Here is a 23,184-nt window from a genome sequence, read left to right as displayed (position 1 = left end):
GAGCAGTTGGACAGGTGTACCTAATAAAGTGGCCGGTGAGTGTGTATATATATATATATATATATATATATATATATAGATATATTTCAATATATCCTAGGCTATTTATTTCAGATAATTTTCATTTGTTGCTGTATACAACAACTTCAACGTAAGAGGAATATGTACAATATGTATATGAAAGCAGTTCTAACTAGCTTATGTGACAATAAAATTTGTTTTGGTTAAAATCTAAAAATCGTGATAATTAATCGTGATCTCAATGACTAAAATAATTGCAATTAGCATTTTGGCCACAATCGAGTAGCCCTACTAGTTTTACATATGGTCTTCACACACAAGCTGTGCGAGTGAAAAATTGTTCCGGTTGCTGCACATATCTATTTTTAGACATGAGTATATGATCTATATACTATATGATCCAATAGTCTTGATAGCATATGGATAAGCTCGGACCTTATTGATTTTCGGGTTTTGAGAAATTTGGAACCGGCTCCTAAAAGTGACTTGTCTCGAAACCCATCCCTAGCTTTTGCATCTAGGACCTGGGCCCCTGATTAGAATACACACCCTCATTCAACGTGGATGTCATGGTTTGTTTCTGTTGTGCATACCAACTGTTTTCATACCTATAATCAGACGAAATCCAGATGAACCAAGCAAGAGAAAAAACGTCCTGTTATAAAGCTTTTTTTTTTTTTTTTTTTTTTTTTTACACAGCATGCATTTTTTCCCCCTCTTGTTATTATGTTGCATAACCCCAAATGCCATATGACCCATGCTGTACTAATAGTTGGAAGTTCCCGTAGATTTTTTCCCTTTTTTGATATCTGCGGGTTGACATAAGACTGCTCACTCATCGGAGGCAGGGCACTGGAGAGTTCCAGATGACAGTTCTGGGCTGATCCATTACCACTTTGCCCCGGGCGTAATTACCATCTCCCTCCAGTAACACGCAACACTCTCTCCTTCCAACGCAATCTTGCACTAACTTCTCAATCTGGTTGCAACAGGAACAGCACTTCTGTTTCTTTTATATTTACAATCCCCTTCCCTCTGGGGCCTATGGTGGAGCACACCTGCATGCATAAAAACAACAATTAGAGAGCGATCATCATGATCAGTGGTGATTAATTCAGCTTTGGAATTTGTAATTTCCCAGTGGGATTTGGGGGCAATTCAGAAGGAGACGCAGCAGCGGCAGGAGCATGCCTGTCTTGCTATGATGCCATGTGTCATTTTTTGACAAGTCTCGGGGATAAAGAAAGCAGGCATAAAGCTTTAAATCAAATTGGTCACACAGCCTTGCCAATCACTGTAGACAACATATGCAGGCTCACAACCAAGGTGAAGCCACTGTTACGTGTCTCGGTGGTGAGCAATCTCCCTGTGCTCTAAAATAGAAATGAAACTGTTACACACCCACAGCTATTGAGGAAGGGATTTGCGTGGGCAGAGGTACAACTATACTCGATCGCCACTGTGGGAGAAGCTTTGGCTTTGCCCTTCTTCAAAGTGAGATTTACAAAAAGGAAATGCTTGGCTATTCAAAAGAAGCTCCTGATGGTGGGAAGACAAAAGGTACTTCACACTATCCTCCCTGGGGCGCATGTACGCCAAAGCTCCACTTCTCCGCTTTACTCTTTATTCTAAGTACAAGTTCCCCCCTAGAGTGTACTGCAATCTCTCCTGCTCCTGTCTCTGTTGCTCAATTTTTTTTTCCTTTTTTATTTTGTTCACTCTCTATACCTACTGATATTTCTCTCACTTAATTTCACTTGTCTTCTGACCAGCACACCCTTCTTGCTCTGCTTCTGCATCTCTCTCCTGTACTCCTTTTTGTCCCTGCTCTCACCTTTTAAGTTTCTCTCCCTCTCTGCTTTCCTTTCTCTGTGCTCTCTCTCTCTAAGTCTCTTCCTCTGTCTCGAGCCACATGTTGGCTAGCTCAGAGCAAAACCCTCCTATTAACAGAAGCTGAGGCCAGATGGCGGCTCAGAGATGGATTATATCAACTCTGAAGGTCTGTGTGAGTTCCAGACAGTTTTTTTTTCTCTGGGCATCTCAAAAATAACTTGCACTTTGCCATTTCACCTACAAACCCAGTGTGGGACTTGTTACTTAAATTACCATTTTGTATCTGTTCAGGAAAGATCAGAGAAACCAAATATAGTTTTATCTAATGGTGCTGTCATTCATCAGTAATATTAGTACTGAAAACTTTGTTCAGAAAACATTCTTGGCCATTTTTCTTCTTATCTAGCTTACTGAGCCAAAAGCAATTCCAGCAATGGGAGTGTTTTGTGTCATTCTGGACATCTCTTTTCATTGCACACTTGCTATAATATAAATTCATTGTGTACCCTCTCTAAAGGCTGTCAAACTGTGATGGGTCTTGTTAACAAACATACTTCAAATCCCCTGGCAACACTATTTATTTGCAAAGGAAACTTGTGGCTGTAGAATGAGAAATGTAGCATGTCTGTGAACACCAAAAGAAGAAAAGCAGGTACAATATATCCACAGGGAGAAAACCCTGCAGATTGCCTAATGAGGCATAGCCAGACTATACACTTTGGTCAGTTCAGTAGATGAGCGTGAAATTCCCCATTAAATAATGTGAATCTCACATTAAAGGCCCTCCCAAGGCAAAGTCTATGCAGTATGGATGACTAACTCAATTAAGTCACAGTCCCTCTGAAAGTTTTTTTTCCAAACCAAAGATGTTTTATGGTATTTGTCCTGTCTGTGTTGTCAATGTGCGGGTCTGTTTCTGTGGGTTATCTTAAATGAGTGCACCAGCGCACACAGGGTGAATGCTGACTGAATCTGAACTGGTAGTCTGCCCTCAATATCCAAACAAGTAATCTGTTTCCTGTTTTGTGAATCAACGCCTTTGCCTGCTGTGTAGTGGAGATTGTCAGGTAACATTCACATTTTTACTTACTCCTCCATCGTTTGCCTTTACTGAGGAGAAACAAGTTCATTGTGATTCGGAATGCAGTTCCACGGCTCAGTGGGTTCTGCTTGAAATGAGTTTTGAGAGAGTGAGCATGAGAGAGAAAGACAGAGAACCTCCAGCTGCCTAGCATCTTGATGAATAAAAGATGGAGGCACTAGTGTCTTATAAACAACAACAGAGCATAATTAGTAGTTCTTTTTTTATTTTAGGAACACTTTGTGACATTTCCTTTGTGTGACTGCTTTCATCGTGCATGTCCCGCATGCATGTTTGTGGACTTCCTCTCTCTTCCTTTTCAATCAACGGTTAAGCTTGAATAATTTTTGCGTTCAATGCAACTCTAACTACTGACATATACTTTGTACGCTGTATACACTTCCCCAGTATACTGTTGTAATCTTGCCTGCCTGCATGTATATGGAAATGTATTGAAAATTCAACACTGAAAATTATTTATTTATTCATTCAATCATATACTCAGGCAGAAACACACTGTACATCTTACTGTAAATGTGCAGTATTAATATTTACAAAATAGCCCTGGCTTAAGCCTGATTTGTAAATAGTGAAACTGAGTTGAGTAATTTGAGTTTTGAGCTTGCCTTAGCAAGCTTGCCTTGCCTTTTTGCCAGTGCAGTTTATCTGTTTCTCATTACAAAAGACTAAATCATACAGCACAGCTTTTAAAAACCCTACGTTTTATTTGGCAAATGCACTCGTATTTTGGGCAAAGAATCTGTTTCCTTTTGAATCTCCATTAGCTGTCTGTTTCCTTAAAACATCACTTTAATGGGCTATTTGTCAGACTTCTTTTGCAGTGAACTACTAATGGTCTTTTAATGTAATCTGATCTACCTTTCGCTGTATTTGTAATTGCCGTTATCAAAGTTATTTTCCTTTTTAAGTGTTATATAATAATACATAATTTTGTCTACGCCATGTAAAAAGCGAAGTCGGTGTGAAACAAATCGTAAATACTGCCAGATCTGTTTGACTCAGATCTGTGCTGTTGTCTTTTGATGCTCTGCAGTCTGTCCACATATCTGCTCTGCTGAATGTGGCCAGTCTAATGGCATCTGTAATATCCCTGGAGCACCCTAAGAGAGGCTGATGACAGCATCGGTTTGTCTTCCTTTCTTTTGCTTTCTTTCCCATGCACATACACACAAATAGTTACACACACACACACACACTGCACCTTACTTATCTTCAATTCTCCTCCCCCGCCCACTGTTGATGCTTCAGAGACAGAGCCCTGTAAAGTCTTTAGCCCCAGGAGCTGCCTCAGGGTCTAAGCAGTGGTGACGGAAGGCACGGGGTAGCAGGATCAAAGGAGGATTTTGGGGAACATGTGCGTATTAATGTGTGTTTGTTAGCGGTGTTTGGCAAATACCTTCCCTGCCCCTCTCACCTACAACCCCTGCTACCTACTCAACCTTTCTGCTCATCAGACAACCCAAGAGTGCACGGAATGGATTTTATGAGCGCAGGAGATGAAGCGAACGTGCTGGTCTGCACTACACAGAGTTCTCAGCATGACAACCAACACACACTCATAGCCCAGCATCCTGACGTAGGCCAAATTACCTTGAGACATCTTCTCACAACAATGTCAAAATCTTTCATTTACGTTGGGTGAGCATTCGGATGAAACTGTCCACAGTTGTTTTAAACAGCTTTTGCCCTTACATCCCCATTCATTTTTAGTGTGCTTAGGTGAAAATGATGTCATACGCTGATTTGCATATTAGTCACGTCATTATACAATTATTTGCATAACAACCACTTTGCTCGTTTAAAAGCCATGATGTCTCTCTCTCATGGGTGGGCCAAATTCTGTGGGAAGGGAAACCAGAGAAAGGGGAGGAAACTCTTCACCTTATGACGTCATAAGGCGCATGATTCCAGATTGGCCAATCTGGGCTTTCATTTTCTCAAAGGCAGAGCAAAGTGCTCGGTTCACACCTGTCGCCGTTTTTAGCAACTGGGGACCATAGCCACGTTGGGGGAACTCGTATCAATGTTAAAAAAATACTCAAAGTGAAATTTGCATGCCATGAGACGTTTTTAAATTAGAATAGCTGGTCCACCTTTAGTCAGCCCACCTTAAGTTAGTGAGTCTGTGCCGAAGTTGTTGCCAGCTCCGTGGCTTTTTTTCCCCCCTCCTTCCTCTATCTCTCCACTGAATTGTGTGTGTGTGTGTGTGTGTGTGTGTGTGTGTGTGTGTGTGTGTGTGTGTGTGTGTGTGTGCAAACCATCATGTGGCAGGAGATAACAAGCTTTTTGTCTACGTGCTCTCCACTTTAAGTTGATTATAGCAAGTGTGCAATTCAAGTAATAATAATTACAGCAATTTTGTTTTGTTTATATATACAGTGGGGTTCAAAAGTTTGGGCACCCCAGGTAACATTTTTTATTAATGTGCATAAAGAAGCCAAGAAAAGATGGAAAATTCTCCAAAAGGCATTAAATGACAGATTAAAAAGTTAGATTTTATTTCCATCATTTACACTTTCAAAATAACAGAAAACTAAAAAATGGCGTCTGCAAAAGTTTGGGCACCCTGCAGAGTTTCTAGCATGCACCGTCCCCTTTGGCAAGTATCACAGCTTGGAAACGCTTCTTGTAGACGGCAAAAGAGTCTTTTAATTCTTGTTTGCGGTATCTTCGCCCATTCTTCCTCTCAAAAGTCTTCCAGTTCTTTGAAATTTCTGGGCTGAAAGAATAAACATGTAGATTACATGTTCACTCTTTCTATAAAAACTCCAAATAATATCTTATGGCTGTCAAAATTGGCCACAAATGACCCAAACACAAAGGTACACATGTATTTAAATATCAATTTTTTTGCAAATTAAGACAACGGAAGCGGACAGAGGCTGACAGTTTTTCCACTACATTCAAATATTATGTTTTATATTTGGATTTCTCTTTTTTACCATTATTATATCTTTATAGGTTTAAAAAAATAAGTAACCCTGAACTCAATATGCATCATTTCGATTCCAGCCCGATATGCATCAATTTTAACACATAAAACTGACAGAATCCCACCATCTCACTCGACAACAAACAAATAGTCTTAACATTTCCTTTTCCAGAGAGAGGAACAACTTTAATGAAAAAGATGACTCCCCAGAAATATTACCATCTGTGCTATTGGAAACGGCAAAAGTAGTTCTCAGCGGATGTCTTATATCATAATTCACAAACTGGAAAAGAAGAGTAAGAATGCACTACTCCCCCACAGAGCAAACTCTGAAATCAGATACAGGAAAAACTCATTTTAAACTTAAACTAAACAATGATACAAATATCTATTTGATTAAACATGGACTTTCTGTGTAAACCAGGTAAAAACAACAATATCTAATGCCTCCTCAGAGTAATCATAGATTCATGGTATTTAAGAGAAACCCAGGCAATTGAACGACTTTGAAAACTAATGTTCTGAACGTTGTCCAATCTGGTCCTTGTTACCAACTCAGGTGTGTTTGTGGGCTGTTTGCTACACTGTTGCAAATGTATAGCTACATTTTGATGCTACAGCTCTGTAAAGTATGCATGTTTGGTAACTTGCAGTGGCGCAAAACAATGTTGAACTGCTAAAGCAACGTGGTTATGTATTGGTTATTAACTACCAATCATTAAACAGGTCTTACCTTTGGAAAAACAGCAGTCCCTGAAATGTGTGGCAGATGATTGATGTAATGTCCATGGCCCAAAATGGCCCAAAGTGTAAAGGTAAAGTAAAGGCACGAATTGCCTGCTAAGTGATGAATCAACTTAAATAATTAAAAGAGCATTGGTGACTTATTTTGAAAACATTTTGCAACTTTATCAGCCTTTTCTAATTGTCTCAACAACTGTCAAATTCACTTCTACCAACAATATCAACATCAGTTCTGACTGACTGACTGACCACTCACTCACTCACTCACTCACTCACTTGAGGCTGTTGACTTGCTCAGGTTGGATGGGGAATGTTGCGTGTGGTAACAAAGGGAAGAAGTTCTAGGAGACATCTGACCAATCACCAGATGTGCTCACCCTAAAAGGGGTGTGTCAGTGCTCAACACCCCTAACTCTGGTCAACAGGTCAGAGGCCATGTGGCTGCATTTTTTTTTTTTTTTTGACAATTACAACCTTATCTAATGCACAGAGGATAAAAAACATGACCTGTTTAACTTAGATAAGATCATTTTATCATCTATACAACTTGTGGAATTTGGTTATAAATGATAGCAAAAGTTCTAACACATTTATGAATATAGATTTACACATTCAAATGTGACACATTATAGTTTTTCAGAAACGTGTTTATTAAGTCGGTCTAGAATTGATGTTGGACACTTTACTTCCTTTTTAATTCAATTTTGAAAGTACAACATACATTTTTTCTGCATGTATTCATCGAGAGACTTGGGACTGAAATGCTGGTCTGCTGACCTCCTGTTGTGAGGGAGCTTGGGTCATATCAGCAGGACTATTTAGCAGGTCTAGCTGGTCTCCTCAAAGTGGGCTTTGACTGTCTTCAATGTGAATACCAGCTTTGATCTGGTATCTGGTCAGACAGTTGTAGGGGGGGGTTGTTATTCTATCCCCTTGAACTGTCTCTGTGTTCTGATATCACACATCAGTAATGAAATGGGTTTTTTCGGAAGTCTGATTTAACTTTCTTTGAATTGACACGGTACAGCAAATCAACATGCATCTTACAATATATTTTATTTTTTGTGTGTAGTTTTGCCTTAATCTCTGTCAACTCAACATTTATGGGAATGCTGTTAAACATTGAAATGAACAATTACGAGACAGGAAAAAAAAGACAAAACATAATTATACATGATCCTCTCTGCCGTTGTCTCTGACCTTCTTCACAGCCTGAAGCAAAGTCACATTTCCACCACCTCCTCAGGGACAATACACACAAAAGACAACAAAATGAGAGAGAATCAGGGAGAGGAAAGGGAATTAAAAGACAGAAAAGGAGGAGAGAAAAATGCAGTACAAAAGAGTATGAATGATAGCTAATAATAATCTTGTTAATAAATGAAATACTATCTCAGCGCTTATCCTCACCCCATCCTTGAGTCTGTCACACAGCTTTGATTGACAGTTGGGGTCCTCGCTAGCCACTCATAATAGTGACAGGCTTAAGCAAAGACAGCTGTGTGGACATGTCCATGGGCAGCATGACACATGACTACCTTGAAATAGCCAAGGCTTTGTTTGCCTAACCAAGACCCACCTCCCGCTACTTACCCGCTTTCTCTCCCTCCATTCCCCCACCTCTGTGTCTTACCTTAAAACGGCATCAACACGTGGTCTTTCTGGAACCATGTGTTGGCCAAAAAGAATAACTAGAATGGTACCACTAGACTTTTGAAATCGTTATCATTAGAGCAAGTGAGAGGCTAAAGAGCGAGACTACCCTAGGGTGAGGTGGGGGATGGAGGGGAGGCAGTTGAAGGTAGGTGTTGGAGGATACAAAGATAGAGGGCAGCAGGGAGGTTGATATTGAGGAGTTGAAGTGGGAATATGTATGTGTAAATACAGTAAGTGTGTGTGTGTATATGTGTGGGGCAAAGCCTGGCAGACTGTTGGTTGAGGGACAAAGTTGGATCAAAATAAACCTAGGTGTTAATAATCCATGTGTACAAGTCAACTGTTCTCTGTGATTTGCTGTCATGCTAATTTTTTATTTTATTTTATTTAACCTTTATTTAACCAGGAAAGTCCTGTTGAGATTAAAAACCTCTTTTTCAAGGGAGTCCTGGCCAAGAGGCAAAACACAATCAATTACATTTATAAAAGTTATATAACACAGACCGTTAAAAACATTTACAATGTAAACAGGTCATTTCAGGTTCTCTCAATCTGGATTTAAAAGCATTTAAGGAAATAAGTTCAGATAATTTCAAGTCTTTTTGCAAAGAGTTCCATGCAGAAGGAGCGGAGTAGACAAAAGCCCTTTTTCCAAGATTTGTACGGGCAAATGGAACAAAGAGCAGAAAGTGATCATCTGATCGCAATGAATAGGAACCAACACTTCTCCATGTGATTAAACTACTGATGTACGATGGCAACAGACCTAGCATGGCCTTATAGATAAAAATATGCCAATTCCCTGCTCTCCTGTTTGACAGCGATGGCCATCCCACTCTGGAATACAAGTCACAATGATGGGTTAGATTTTTACAGTTAGTAGTAATAATAATATTAATCACTAATAGTATGTGACCAGTTATAGGACAAACTGCTAATAAGCTAGAACGCTAGTCGTCAGGGCACCGGTAAAATAAAAAGAAATTGCTATTTTAATACCGCTAATAAGGCTCAAAATGGCACCACATTTCCACGATACTGTCTTTATAAACTATCTTTTTAATAAACTGAATGTACACTTACAAAGTTCTCAATACTTCGGTTTCCATGTAGGGACCCTCATTATGCCGCCGTGGAAGTGTGGTGCTATTTTGAGCCTTGTTAGTGGTATAGATATAGCTATTTCTTTTTACTTTACCCCTGCTCCCGATGACTAGCGTTATAAGCTAATCAACGGTTTACGCTAAAACTGGTCACATTCAAATAGCATGAAAACAAATCCCAGACAACAGTCGAATCGGTACACATGTGTTTATTACCCCTAGGTTCATTTTGCACAGGATTAGTCCTTTAAGGATAAACTTGGACGGACAGAGCAAGGGGGTGAAGAAAATAGGAAATTGACCCCAAAACTGAACTATATCATGAGTAAATCTGAAATGGCAGTAAGAATACACACCCAGGATATGGTGCAGGACTTTGTCTGGAACAGGCTACCACAGTCAAAACATATCCTTTAATCTCTTTTCTCCTTGCCCAGCCCCCTTCCTTCTCTGAAAATCTAGGACATTCTTTTTCATCATCAATGTGTTCCCTGTCTCTGTGGTATGCTGAGCACCAATGCCAAAATAAAACTCCATAGTTAAGGAGTCATTTTCTTTCTGCCAGTGTATTTGGTCGCAGGCACTGTCCGGTAATACGTAGTGATTTCTTGTGGTTCCCTTTTGCCCTTTGCATCTAATCATAGAAGCATATGAATATAAGAAAACTGGAGAAGAAGTGGATGAAATGAGAAGTTGTTTCCCACAATTTCATTACATGGTTGGAAGTATTGCAAAGAAATATAAAATGCATTAACGAAAGAAAACGCATAAAAGCTAAGAGATGAAATAAATGTTTGCCTCTGTGAAATGACACATCATTAGAACTGATCCGATAACAATGGACTTGTACTGTAGGAAGTGTGAATCCTTAGTAATGGCAGTAGATTAGTTTTGTTTGTTTTCAATCATCATTAAGGATGTGTAAATTATAATTGAAAGGAAAAATAAGACATTCTAAGCATGCAACATTTCTGGTTTGATGTACCCTGGAGTAATACAATTCACATCAAGCAACCATGATACGTTACTGTCTTCCGTTATGATTTCCATTGCCCATTGGCATTTCTTGCTATCATTTCTCTAATGACAGTTTCATACCACACCATTTCGCTTATGAGCCATTGTGCTGTTTCCCTAATGCTGCTGAAAGTAACCAATGGGAATGGCAAAGTAGATATCCTTCTCTTTTCAGCACTGTCAGATTCTCCTTACTGTTTGAGGATGAGCTCTACAATAAAAGCAGTATTACCTCTATGTGCAAATTCTAAGGTGACAGTAGGGAAAAGGTGCTTGGACCAGGCTCCCTTGTTTTGCATAGATAAAATATCTGTTATATCTATGATAGCTTTATGGGATGCATTTTAAACCCATTCCACAAACAATGGCTTGTTTCAGAGGCTGCCACTAGGTGGTGCTGAACTCCTGTGACCCCCATGGGCTTCCTTAAATGGGGCTGACTGGGTTGTGGAAGGAGTTGGGCATGCACAAGGCAAGAGTTACAGTCCCAGGTTTAATTGCGTTCTGAAGAGAGAAAAAAAACAAAAAACAGCCATAATGACAGAAAAAACAGTAAAGCTATAATGGAATCCAGAAATTCCAGTTGAAACACTTAGCAGCTCACTGTTTGGTACCAGCGGTATGAAGAGAAACTGTTGGGGAGATTTCTGCACTGGTAGCCTGTGTTCAAATTGTGTCTTGTGATCTATTATTCATTCTGCTGATTCTTCTCATTGCAACTGGTTTGCATAAACCCACAGCATCATTAAATAAAATAAGATAAGCTAAGTGATTAGTTTTACTAATATTACAAAATATTGGGAATTTCACATTATTTTACCACATTAAGTTAGTTTCAGTCACGGATAAGAGGAGAGAAGTTGTAGATAAGCATTTCAAGCCTTAAGACTATTGAGATATTGACGTAACAAAAATGTATTCAGATCAATAGTTGGAAGGCACACCTATTATTTTTATGCACTGCTCCAACAAAACGTCATTAAACTAAGAGATGCAGAAAAGAAAGAATCCCTCAGCTCACAGCTTGTCTGTGGGAGAGAGAAAAAAAGACCGATTGCATCTGAATCTATAAAAAGGAGCCAAGGAAGGGATAGACAAATCTGACTCTGCAAAATCAAACGGATGCATTGGTCTCTCAACCACTAAACCTCACCTAAGGCTAGAGTATCAGCAATATTTGCTATTCCTTTCTGGCAATACTACCAATGCCATGCAGTGAGGACCGATTAGCTGGGATGTTCCTCTGTGTGGTCCGACACATATAGGCGTATGACAGCCAATGGAAAATTAATTGGCAAACAGGATAAGGTTACAGACGCGTAATGAAAGTTATTGGCCATGGTCATCATTTCCCCAGCTCCCCTATTACTTTTCACCAGGCTTGTTAGTCGGGAAATGGGGGTTTCATATGATGCAAGGAGGAATGTGCCACCACACCTTCACCACCGACACCTTCCACCCTATTCTCCCAGAGGGTTTGCGCATGGATGATCAAGGCACTTAGACTAATGTAGACGGTGCAGGTTGATGAAGAGGGATTGGGAGTGTAAACCCATCCTCTTACATCATTTAGGAATCATTCTATCAAATGGCAGCTTTTAAAATCAGCTCTGGCCTGTATTTATGTAATTGACCTGTATTCAGCTGGGGCTTAAAAATGCCTTTCGCCGTGATTGCCTCACACAGAAGTCGGTCCAGTAGCATGTTTGGATTGTCATCTTGATGGTTTCTGTTAAATGATACCTCCGACACTGAGGCAGTATTTATTTTTTTCTTCTTCTTTGTCCAACAAAGCCAATAACCTCTGCAGTCCCAACAACTGTTGTTTATCTTTCTTAGTAGTAGAAAACTGCAGTGGATCAGTAAATATTCCATGACGAGTGTTTTTGTGTGCATTCAGTTAGTTTCCCCTGCTTTTCGTGCTACACTGATTATGTTGTGTTCTATATGTGTGCATTGTGAACTAAACTTGGTTTAGTTGGTTAGCGCTTCATCAGCTTCTCTTATGCAGGTCGACTTCAATCAGAGCGGCCCACCACAGACACAAAGCTGGTAAACAGTAAGCCTATTCTCACAGACCAGATCTTTTGTTCATTTTTCAACTAACATTGCTGGATCAATTTATTTATTTTTTGCTGTTGAGAGGATACAATATGATAGAACATGGTAATGAGGGTTTGCTTGCAACCACTATTGAACGAACGAGTCAATGTTTGTGCTGTGTACACGTCTACGAGCTTAATTTTGCCTTGTGTTCCACTTTTTCTATACTGCAGACGTATAATCTGTAATATTTACAATATAAAAACAAAACAATATGAAAAATGTTTCACAATAGTTTTGCTTAGACTTGATATCGCGATTTTCTGCCACATTATTTTCCGACCATGTCAAAACAAATTGGCAGTGCCAAACATAGATTTTTGTTAGCACCTATAGCACATTGCTCATCACCCCAAGCCTGTAAACACAGACGCTTCAATGAAGAGATAGGAGAAGCATCCCAACGCTTGGAAGCGCTTTAAATGTTAATGTTTAAAGCTCACGGAAGAAAGCAGTAGCGCTTGTGATGCAGTCGGCTCATGAAGTTAAATGGGAATGAAAGTCATTCATTTTTATTATTTTTTAAAACAGTTATTTAAAAATGTAAAAGTAAACAGGGTTAATCAAGATCACAATTTTACAACAATCGTGCAGGCCTAATATAAAGTATATATGGTATTTTGTCTTTGATACCTTTTGTTGTAGGAGAACACTATTTTTTCTTTCACATATTGGTGCAGGAAAAGTAAATTAGAGAAGGCTTGTCAAGTGACAGCTTCCCAATGCCAGACAATAATGGAAGGATAAAACAATAGATTGGTATTTGTGCGACACATCTACAGACATACAGTCCAAACACATTCCGTACCTTTCTGTGCTAAAATGGCCATCTTTGATGTGAAATATGTTTGAAAACAGCAAAAATGGTGTCAGCCCTATTCATTGTTGAAAAGGTAAATGGAAAGGATTCCGTAGTAATGTCAGTGTATTGGAGAGACGGATAAAAGGATAACATGGGCATGGAAGCACTTACTACAAAATGGCTGTGTGGGCAATTTATAAACTTTCAAAACTACTATATTTCATACTTTTACTTGTTTTTTTTATTACAGTTGTTTTTTACCCTCTGTTTAAAATGGGGCCCATCCATCACATGGGCATCTCAGACATCAGCATGGTTCTCCGAATCAATGGCTCATTGACTGCCCCAGCAGCCGACATAGACACACGTCTGTCTCCCTGACAGTTCCAAAAAAGAAAAAGAATACAAATTGGGCTTTGCTGTCTGACTGAGAGGGCAAGAAAATAGATCATTGACAATCATGACACAAATCCATCTCTGATTCTTGAAAACCCCTTTTTCAATTGTTACCTCTGGTTCCCCCAAGTCCTGTTGCTTAGTATCCATCGATATAGACATGCTTGGAATAGTCATTTTGTTTGGCTGTCTCTACAGGAGTTTGGGCTTAGGTGCTTTAGAGGACATTTTGACAATGGGAGAAGGATTGAGGCAAAAGCCTGTCAGTGGCTTTGCTGTCTATTGATTGCAAATGTGGTGAGAGCTTAATTGATTCACACTTTGAGATCAACACGATAATCTCTTAGCCTTGGGACTACAGTGGGCTGTGCAGGTAGGAAGCTGGGAAGGGCATGGAAAGTGTAAATCAGCTGTGTGGAAAGTTCAGTTTGTTGTTTGCCTCCAGTCAATGTGCTCAGAAAAACCAGAACCATCACTGCTACTTCCAGGCTTAATCAAGTGTAATTAAGGAGGTCTGTGAGTTAGGCCCGCACGATTAATCGTAATAAAATCGCGATCTCATTTAGGGCTGCACGATTATGGCCAAAAAGATAATCACGATTATTTTGATCAATATTGTGTTCAAGATTATTCTCACGATTAATTGTTGATTTTAACCAAAACAAATGTTATTGTCACAGAGGCCCAGAGAGACGGCTGACTCATTATGAACGGGTCCAGCACGGGTCAAACGGTGGATACACACGTGGTGTGTATGAAATGTCTGTATCTGTGCATATATTACTTGAGCCCTAGAGCCTGGGAGCTTACAAAAGCTAACTAGCACCGCCACCGACTAGCATTGGTCACTGCTGTTGTCGGGACAAGATGTTGCGTTTACTGGTAAACTGGTAAACCTTGAGACCGACATATAAACAACTGCTATCTGTTGAATTTTCCTCCCGTTACTCTATCCTCTGTGACTGTCTACATCTTGAAACTAAGCAGCGCGATGCAGAAAAGGACTGACTGGCACATGAGCAGACAGGGGTTTACGGAGCGGTAGATGCGCTATGCAAAAAAAAAATGCTCGATCACGCAAATTTGATTGTGGGAAGTGAAAATCGGGATTGTGATTAAAATTCGATTAATTGTGCAGCCCTGATCTCGATTCACCCTGTTCACAATTTAATTTTTTTATGACTTTGATTCTCATTTAATTTTACGAGCCGACTGCATCACAAACGCTATTACTTTCTCCCGTGAGTTTAAAACATAGACTGTATAAAATAGGTTTTAAAGCTCTCCTAAGCGCCGCAATGCTTTCCCTTCTCTTCATTGACGCCTACGGGCTTTTGGTGATGCGCAATGTGCTATAGGTGCCAAAAAAATCAGTTTGGTACTGCCAATTTATTTTGTTTTGTCATGATTCATGTGTGTAATAAATATTACACTTTGTGAGAAACAAATCATGGCAGAGAATCATGATATCAATTCTAAACTAAAAAATCGGGATTCATATTTTTACCCGAATTGTGCAGCCCTATATTGAGTAACTAAAAGCTCACGGAAATGGAACCTTGCATTTGAATAAGTTAATAAATTGGCCATTTAAACTTGGCCAATAGTACAAGCAAACTGTAAAAAAATGTGGATATGTTATGTCTGTTTGATACCCCAACAGCCTGCTTAACAAGGTCAGTATTGGTTCAAACGGTTTGAATCGGTGCAGACATCCACTTCTGGCTCTCACTGGTTAATAGACATGGCAGCACATCTCCCACTGATATTACCGGTTTTGTTGCAAAGTACATGAAAGGCACATGTTTTTACAGTTTGTTTTTGTCACCTTGTTAACTAACCAACAATCTTGTACTGATACCGCCAGAAGAACAACTTACTCGATACCACGGTGTGTAAAAAAGCCAAATAATGCTTAAACATTGATTCTTTTATTCAAACTGTAGGTGGTTTAGGACAGTGTTACGACACTCTTTTCAGTGTCAGGTTTCTGTCGCTGTTTTTGTGTGGAGTGGAGGGGGGAAGGATAGCGTGATTTACATGTTATCTGAAGAAAACAGACTTACAGCCCGCTGCTCTGAAGCCCAGCATCACCACACTGACTGTTTACTCATACTCGCTCCTGACCGGAAACCTATTTACAGTAAGTTACAAAAGAAAAAAATGTGTGTGTGTGTGTGTGTGTGTGTGTGTGTGTGTATTTTGTACCTTTTTATTTAACTAGGAATATAATCATTGAGATTAAGAATCTCTTTTACAAGTGTGTCCTGGCCAAGACAGGCAGCAGCACAATAAACCGAGTTCCAGACTTGAAGCATAAAACAATTAAAAATACTACAATAAATTACAGGATCACAAAATATCAAGATATTCCACAATGTTCACCAGATTTCATCAAAATCAGGAGTCAATCCGTTAAAAACACTTACAGCCTGATGTGCCTGCCTCCATGTCATTTAAAATTACTTTAAAAGTATCTAGTGAGACCACCTCACGAAGATTCAGGTAACTTTGCAAATCGTTCCAGCAAATACGGCCCTTTCTCAAGTTTCTCCATCAATCATTCCATTTCCTCCTCGCCTTTTATCCTGTACACCTTCCATCTTACTCTAACAACCCTTAAAAACACCAGTTTCAGTCACATCTCTTCTTATTAGAAACCTTCCAGCAGTTTCTCTCTCCACCATCGAAAGCAAAGGGTTGGTTGTTCCCCTATCAATACGACTTCCCAGGGGGAAGCCTTGAATCAGACAAGAGACAGAAGTCACTGATAGGATTGCTGCTAGAATCGCAAGCGGGAGGCCAGGCAGTCTAACAAGTAAGTAGATGAATGCCTAAAAGAGTTTGTCAAAATGAAGCAGCATTTTAACAGTTTTTTTTTTGGAGCTTCAAATGAAAAAGGCAGGGTGAGGCTATATTGGACCACAGCCATTTCTTTGTGTTCTGCAGATGAAGAAAGAATGCCTGATCAAGCGCAGCAGGGGAAGAAGGCAGGCTGGGAGGCCAAAGGGATTTGTCTGTGTGTGTATGTACGACCATGTGTGCGTGTCTGTGCATAGCAGTCCTAAGATTTTGCTGTTTTCTGACTGGAAAAAAAAAAGCTTTTGTAAGAGGATACACACTGCCTTTAGGCCAACTGTGTAGAGTCCAGGAAAAGTTTTTCTTTGTTAACCAAAGTGAACATACTGCAATTACTATGCTGCTTCTGAGATGAAAGGCAAAGTTGTGTGTGATTGATATTCAATGTAGGACACCAGATTGTGATAAATATGTGATATAGAATAAACAAATTTTACAGTGTTTCTGTAAAAATTTACACAACACTTCTTTCTTGCTTTCTGGGGATGCCACTCCCTTGAAAGTTTTATAAAAATTAAAGTGAAATTCAGTTTTTAAAGTGCACAAACGAGACTTCAAACACTGAAGTGCAATCATCTCTCAACCCTCCGTGAAACTTGAGTTTATATCGAACTGAGGCAAACTATGTGAAATACAATAATCAAGCCAACATTGCATACAAGTGAATCTTGCCAGTAGCAATAAACATCAATAGAAACTGATCGATATGTTGTCTCAGATGCCTGATCCAGCTTCAATTAAATAAATTCATTAAAAAAAAAAGGGGCGTAGCATCAGGTACACAAAAGTTGACCACAGACTTTTACATTTTTAAGAGAATTTAACAGAGGGTAAGTATATAAATATAATCACATTTTTGTTGTCTACTACAGATTATATTAACATAACTTTTTTGCTCTTCCAAATACACTTCACAATATGACAGCTGTTATTACAAACACTTTATTTACAATTCCTATCATTGCTAGAGGTCTTTGTCACTTGCACATAAACTTATATAGTTATTGGGCATTGGCTTAAAACTTGTACTTTGGTTAAATATTGAAAAGTCATCAAGTCCTGTAGTGTCATGCTTCAGCTCAGCATTAAGATTTTAAATTCTTAAACTAAGACCAACTTTTACCAAGTGATTACTGTTGCCTAAACATAACCATATAAATCTCAATCAGGAGCAGATATTATACTGATCTGGGCTCTCATTAATGAACATGGCGTACGCACAAAACAGGGCTTTAAATGGACTCACGCCACTTCCCATGCAAAAGTTGTGATTTATAAAAAAAATAAAATAAAATGTTCTGTTGAGGACAAGCGTTTCGCCTGAGCCTACTCCCGCTGGTTTAACATTTTCTGTAACCCATCAGATTCTTTGACCTGTAGCCGTGCAACAACAATTTCGGGCTTCAGGTAACGCTGCTTGCTCTATGCATGCCGAAAGATATGTGATTTATTAAGATATTTGCTGAATTATTAAGTAGAATTATGATACTTTCCACTGTATTGTTTATACCTTAGCTTGCCTGACGTTTGCAGCTTTAGCACAGCCCTGCAGTGAAGTGAAAGGGGACAGGGATACTAATTGTCACATAACAGCAACTAAATATATGTTGAAAGCACAACACGCTAAACCCTTTCCATGGTTTGTTTGATACTGAATATAATAAAAACATGTTACAACTTGTATACCATCAAACTACATGCACATTTATAAAAAAGAAATCCATGACCTTCACTCTGAGGAAGCAGGGCAGTAGTAAACTGAAGTGTCAACTTAGACCTACAGCTAGCCTGCAGGAAATGAGCAAAGAAATCTCCAGTGGCATGATCATCGCAATTTATTTGCAGCACAAAGAAGTACTGTAGGTGGACTGGTGAAGTGCCAACAGTGTAAATTTAAGAGAATGGCTTTTGGAGAAATTAAGCGATCCTCTCTTGCAAACCCTTATGTTTCTAAAGTTAAATCATTTGCTTTCTTTGGCTGTTGAAAAAAAAAATCCAGACCTTTTTTTTTTATTTAGAATACACAGTGATGTAACCCAAACCTCAGGCAAAGTCGGAGTGACAGGTCTGAATGATGCACATTACCTTTGATAAAAACGGACTCTGAATGTAGCACTTCACTTTGAGATGCACCTGAGGTTTTGTCAAGACAGAGAAATGCATTTTGTTGTTGTTCAAACACGGAACATATATTTTCTCCTCAACAGCATCCTTTTCTCATAGTCTACTCTTCCCCGATCACTCTTCTGCTCTCCCACTTCATTTTGGGTTAAGGCATGTATCCAGTCAGGCGAAAGTAGCATGTTATACCCTCAAGTGAGACATCCCAGCATTATCCTGCTTCCTATGCATCAGGAATCTAGCATGATGTCTGCCTTGACTGCTACAAGTACTACAAGAATCAAAACTGCCAAAATGCATTAACCAATACCAAACTCTAAATAATTAATTATCTGGGTGACATGGCTTGGCAGGAACGACGCATTGCTCGATTAAAACTTTTTTACCAGGCACTGTGAAAAGTTTCCAAAACAATTAATTACCAGGGTATTAATGCTGGCTTGTTCTATGTAAAACACAATAACATGGGGGACTTAATTAAAAAACTCATTATACTTCTGTTTTTCAGAGTTTTAGAGTTTTCAAATGAATTTGGCACAATTTCTCCTCTCTATCTCTCTCTTTTTCTTTATTTCTTACTTTCATTTTTACACACACACACACTGACACATACTCCTTCAGCGGTATGCATGTGCACCTCTGTGGATAGGAAGCAACTTTTGCATTTATTATCACAATTATATATTTAAATCCCCAGCTCATTTTTCTTCAGTCCGATTCACTTTCTTTTTTAAACCGATAAATTGAGAAATGAATTTCCGTTCCCCTCTGAGAAGCTTTCTCTCGTGGAGCCCTGTCTGCACCAGTCTTGTCAGTAAGGGCCGTGCGGGATTGGTGGCAGAGGTCGTGCTGCTCTTCTCTTCTCTACACCTTCACATGCCCTAACTCACGCTTGTGCAGACCCAGTCCTCATCTTTAATGGAATAAAACTACTTCGGCCCAGTCTCTGAAAGAAACCTTTTATTGCACCTGACCTCTACCTAACTGCATTTGAATATCAAGACAGAGGCAGCACAATGGCCTAAGCACTCCATGCACCAAAAACCCTCTCCTCACTCCGTATACCCAGTCATAACAAAACTCATTCCAGGGTCCTCGACCACACAAAAGGGCTCTTGCCTATGCTAAACATTTTGACAAAGACATGAATAGTAATTGTCAGAGAGCACCCATAGGACACGGTGTGAAGTAGCACTAGAGGGACATGTGCCTTAAGAGGCTGAGCAAACAAGCTCTTTGCCTGTTTGGAAAAAAATGTAAAGGGGTCGAATTGAGAGCCGCCTGTGCTCTCACACAGACATAGAGACACACAATGGCTAACATGCAAACTTGGCCGTATTGGTCATAGCTGCTTTGGCATCAATACAGACACAGATGCATATTTAAAAAAAACACAGGTTAAGTTCCACACTCAATCAGAGAAAACACACAAGAAAGCCATGTTTTCTCACTTGAGCTTCTGGGGTTAACTACAGTACTGGCAGCCTGAGACACTTGATATGTTTTTATGTTAACGCAAAGAAGAAGGTAGTGCCTTGGAGGGAGAGAATGGCGTTGAGTACCCATGGCCCTCATGTGAGGAAGGCTTAAAAAAATGCTGAGAATCAATAGAGAGTGCTGTTCTACAGGGCCAAGGATTATGGGCTACGCCCATGCTCCTGATGCAATTGGTTAGTTTTTGTAATAGCTCCTTGTGTTTTGTTAATTGTGGGTTTAGTGACAGTATAGCTGATGGCCTTGGGGGGAAAAAATGGATCACCATTTTTTGTATTTTTTCTTTTTTTTTTTTTTTATAATTTGAAGTAAATGAGTGTGAGAGTAATCTTCATGGGTTAAGGAGCAGTGCAGGAGGATAATTTTCTCTAGTCACTGCATTCCTCTGGACAAAGGGAGTGGGGAGACACATAGATTTCAAGGTTGAACCGGAGTAATGACGGCACTGCGCGCACAATTACACAACCTACAACCCACACAAACGCGCGCAAATGTACACATTAGACACCCCTATTTTCTCCTCTCACAGCCTCTCCAAATCCGACTCCACCCCACTAGCTCACGGCCGCCTGCTCTCCCAAATCCTTCTCTGTTCCCCAATTGCTTGTCAAAAGGACGAAATTAGAAAATAAAACTGTGCGGCTGACAAACAAGATTACGTGCTGTTTGCACCTGGCCGTGGCAATTAAAGCTCGGATGACAAGCGAGGATGGCCTCCTAATGTGGTGTCTCAAGGCATAGAAATGTTTTCACAGCAAGATTTTGCCCCAAGTGTCATGGTGGCAGCACTGCCAGCCACGCCGCCTGTCATTCTTTGGCTCTTTGTGCTGTCTGTTGGATTCTGTCGGGAGCACATCTGGGATATGATACATTGAGATATTTATAATTAAAACTATAAAAACGGATACAAAAAACACCACTGATTTGCATTTAAGGCTGGTTTCTCCTATCCATTAAGGCAAGAAAGCAAAAACAGACAATAACACCTGCTTAGAACCACAATTCAAGTTTAATAATACAAATTGCAGATATGTTTGAACAGACAGAAAATATTGTTGTAGGAAAATTTTAGAGATGAAATATGCATATCAAGTTCCTAAACACATCCTAATTGAATGCTCTCTGTGCTCTTTGCAAACCGTGCAGTCTGGGGCTTCTCCTCCATGTCCTCGTGTTTAGCGGCTTCAGCTCAAGAGAATTTGCTGAAAGCCCCTTTATCTTAAATGGTCCCATTTGAATGACTGCAGACAAGCAAACTAAATTGTCGTAATAGTTTAAATGTACAGCTTACACAAGTTGATTGCTTTCTTCTTTCTTATTTGTGCCAGAATAATAAAACAGACCCTTCGCATAAACAGACGCCACATCATTATTTCATAAGTTTGCTGACTTGAGCGCAGTAAATTATGTACACTTTTGCTTTCTGGTGGAAGACGGGCCTTTCCCTCTACATTAGAGTATAAGCCGCTTAGATGAGGGCAAGACTACATAGCATATGCCGAGAAAAGAAATCCCTGAAGAGACTTTAGCATGCATGGCTTAATTTAACTTCCTTAGCGCTATATATGTATTGTGCAAGGTTCTTTTATCCTTAACATGTAGCTAAAAGGACTGTATAAACGTGGTCTATGATCTTAAATTGCTTAAATTCTCCATTCACCAGTGCTACTCTCTTTGCATTTTTAGGTTGCATTAGGTTGTTGATTTGAGTGTTTCTGGTTTTGATTAGCACGCCACTGAGTTGGTTGAAGAAGCCTTTTTCTTCTTTGGCTTTTTATCAAAATGATAATGCAGGCTTTTCTCATCCCCTTTTGGCTCCTTGACTGTCTTTTAAGGTCTATCATTGACTGTGAATAGCATGTAAAGAGCGTAACTCTCCTCATTAGCAGTCACTGTCTTCCTGCTATGTTGGCTCTGCGTGGTACCTCTCCCCTAGTGGATTCCAGTGTCTCTCTGTCTGAATCTGGAGTAGTATTGGAGAGCTGGGAGCTTCAGAGTGACAGATGGAGGCTGCGCTGTGACCCTTAGAGATTGGCAAGCCCTTCTGTCCCCTCCTGATTGAGTGTCTAACTACCGGTCGCTTTCCTCACGTCAGACAACCCTGCTTTATGTTATCTGAATCCGCTCCCACTTGGCCCTCTCGCTGCGATGATGGCGTCAGATTCTGACAGCCGTTGTCATCTGCAGCTTGCACTGATGCCATTGAGGCTTGATGAATGGCACTTTTATGAAAGTAGTCAAACCCAAACAGGCAGAGGTTTGAATGAAGATATGAGTATGCATATTAGAGCTAGAAAGTAATGGGTGAAAACAATCTGCAGTCTGTTTTAGCAACAGATGAAAATGCAATAGGTGTCAAAAGTTTTAAACCATCATGAGAAAGTTGTATACAATATCACAAGAATGGATATTGTTGGCAAACATTGGAAATGTTGATTGGTAAAACATTTCCTCATGGTGTTGAAAACTCATGTGGGTGGAATTACATTTCCCTCAAAACATAATTGTTCTTGCAAATTATATGAACATATATTTAAACCTAATTCTTCGGAGGCGGGTTTGTTAGAGGACAACAAGGTGAATGGAGAGGTAATGAACCACAGACATCAGCAGGCACTCTGTGTCTTGTAATGGCCAGCCTTCATTTTGGATTCCAGCAAATGGAAATGCATGTTCAGTTGGATTGAGTTCAGGTAATGAATTTGGCCCTCTTTGTCTGCATGTTATAGGGATATGTTCCTGCTACATTTGAAGGACTGTGTACTGTGCTAAACGTAATGAGTCATACAGTGTTTACTCTATAACTTTCGAACACTGTGAGAGCTGAAATTCACCTTTTAACCTGATAGTCATTATTCCATTTCAAATCCTGTGTGCTGGAGTACAGAGCCAAAGCAGCAACGTATCATTCTTTTTGTATGTACCGCCACACATGTACCTCAAATATTGTACATTTTTTGAAGAGGGTATGTAATGCTAGTTTTCAGCTCCTGAACAGCCA

At 39.7% G+C, this 23,184-nt stretch overlaps 1 long non-coding RNA gene across 1 annotated transcript in view; it reads left to right on the top strand.

Moving 5' to 3' along the window:
- Positions 1 to 16,952, top strand: part of LOC117941783 — a 27,261-nt gene extending 10,309 nt beyond the window's left edge. The window contains exons 2-3 of the long non-coding RNA XR_004655975.1: positions 16,408 to 16,527; positions 16,659 to 16,952. This is a non-coding gene — a long non-coding RNA (uncharacterized LOC117941783). The remainder of the gene's footprint in view (positions 1 to 16,407; positions 16,528 to 16,658) is intronic.
- The last annotated feature ends 6,232 nt before the right edge of the window (positions 16,953 to 23,184 follow it).

Source organism: Etheostoma cragini, chromosome 3 (genome assembly GCF_013103735.1).
Source record: "Etheostoma cragini isolate CJK2018 chromosome 3, CSU_Ecrag_1.0, whole genome shotgun sequence".
Taxonomy (NCBI): domain Eukaryota; kingdom Metazoa; phylum Chordata; class Actinopteri; order Perciformes; family Percidae; genus Etheostoma; species Etheostoma cragini.
This window is presented reverse-complemented; position numbering and strand designations above follow the sequence as displayed.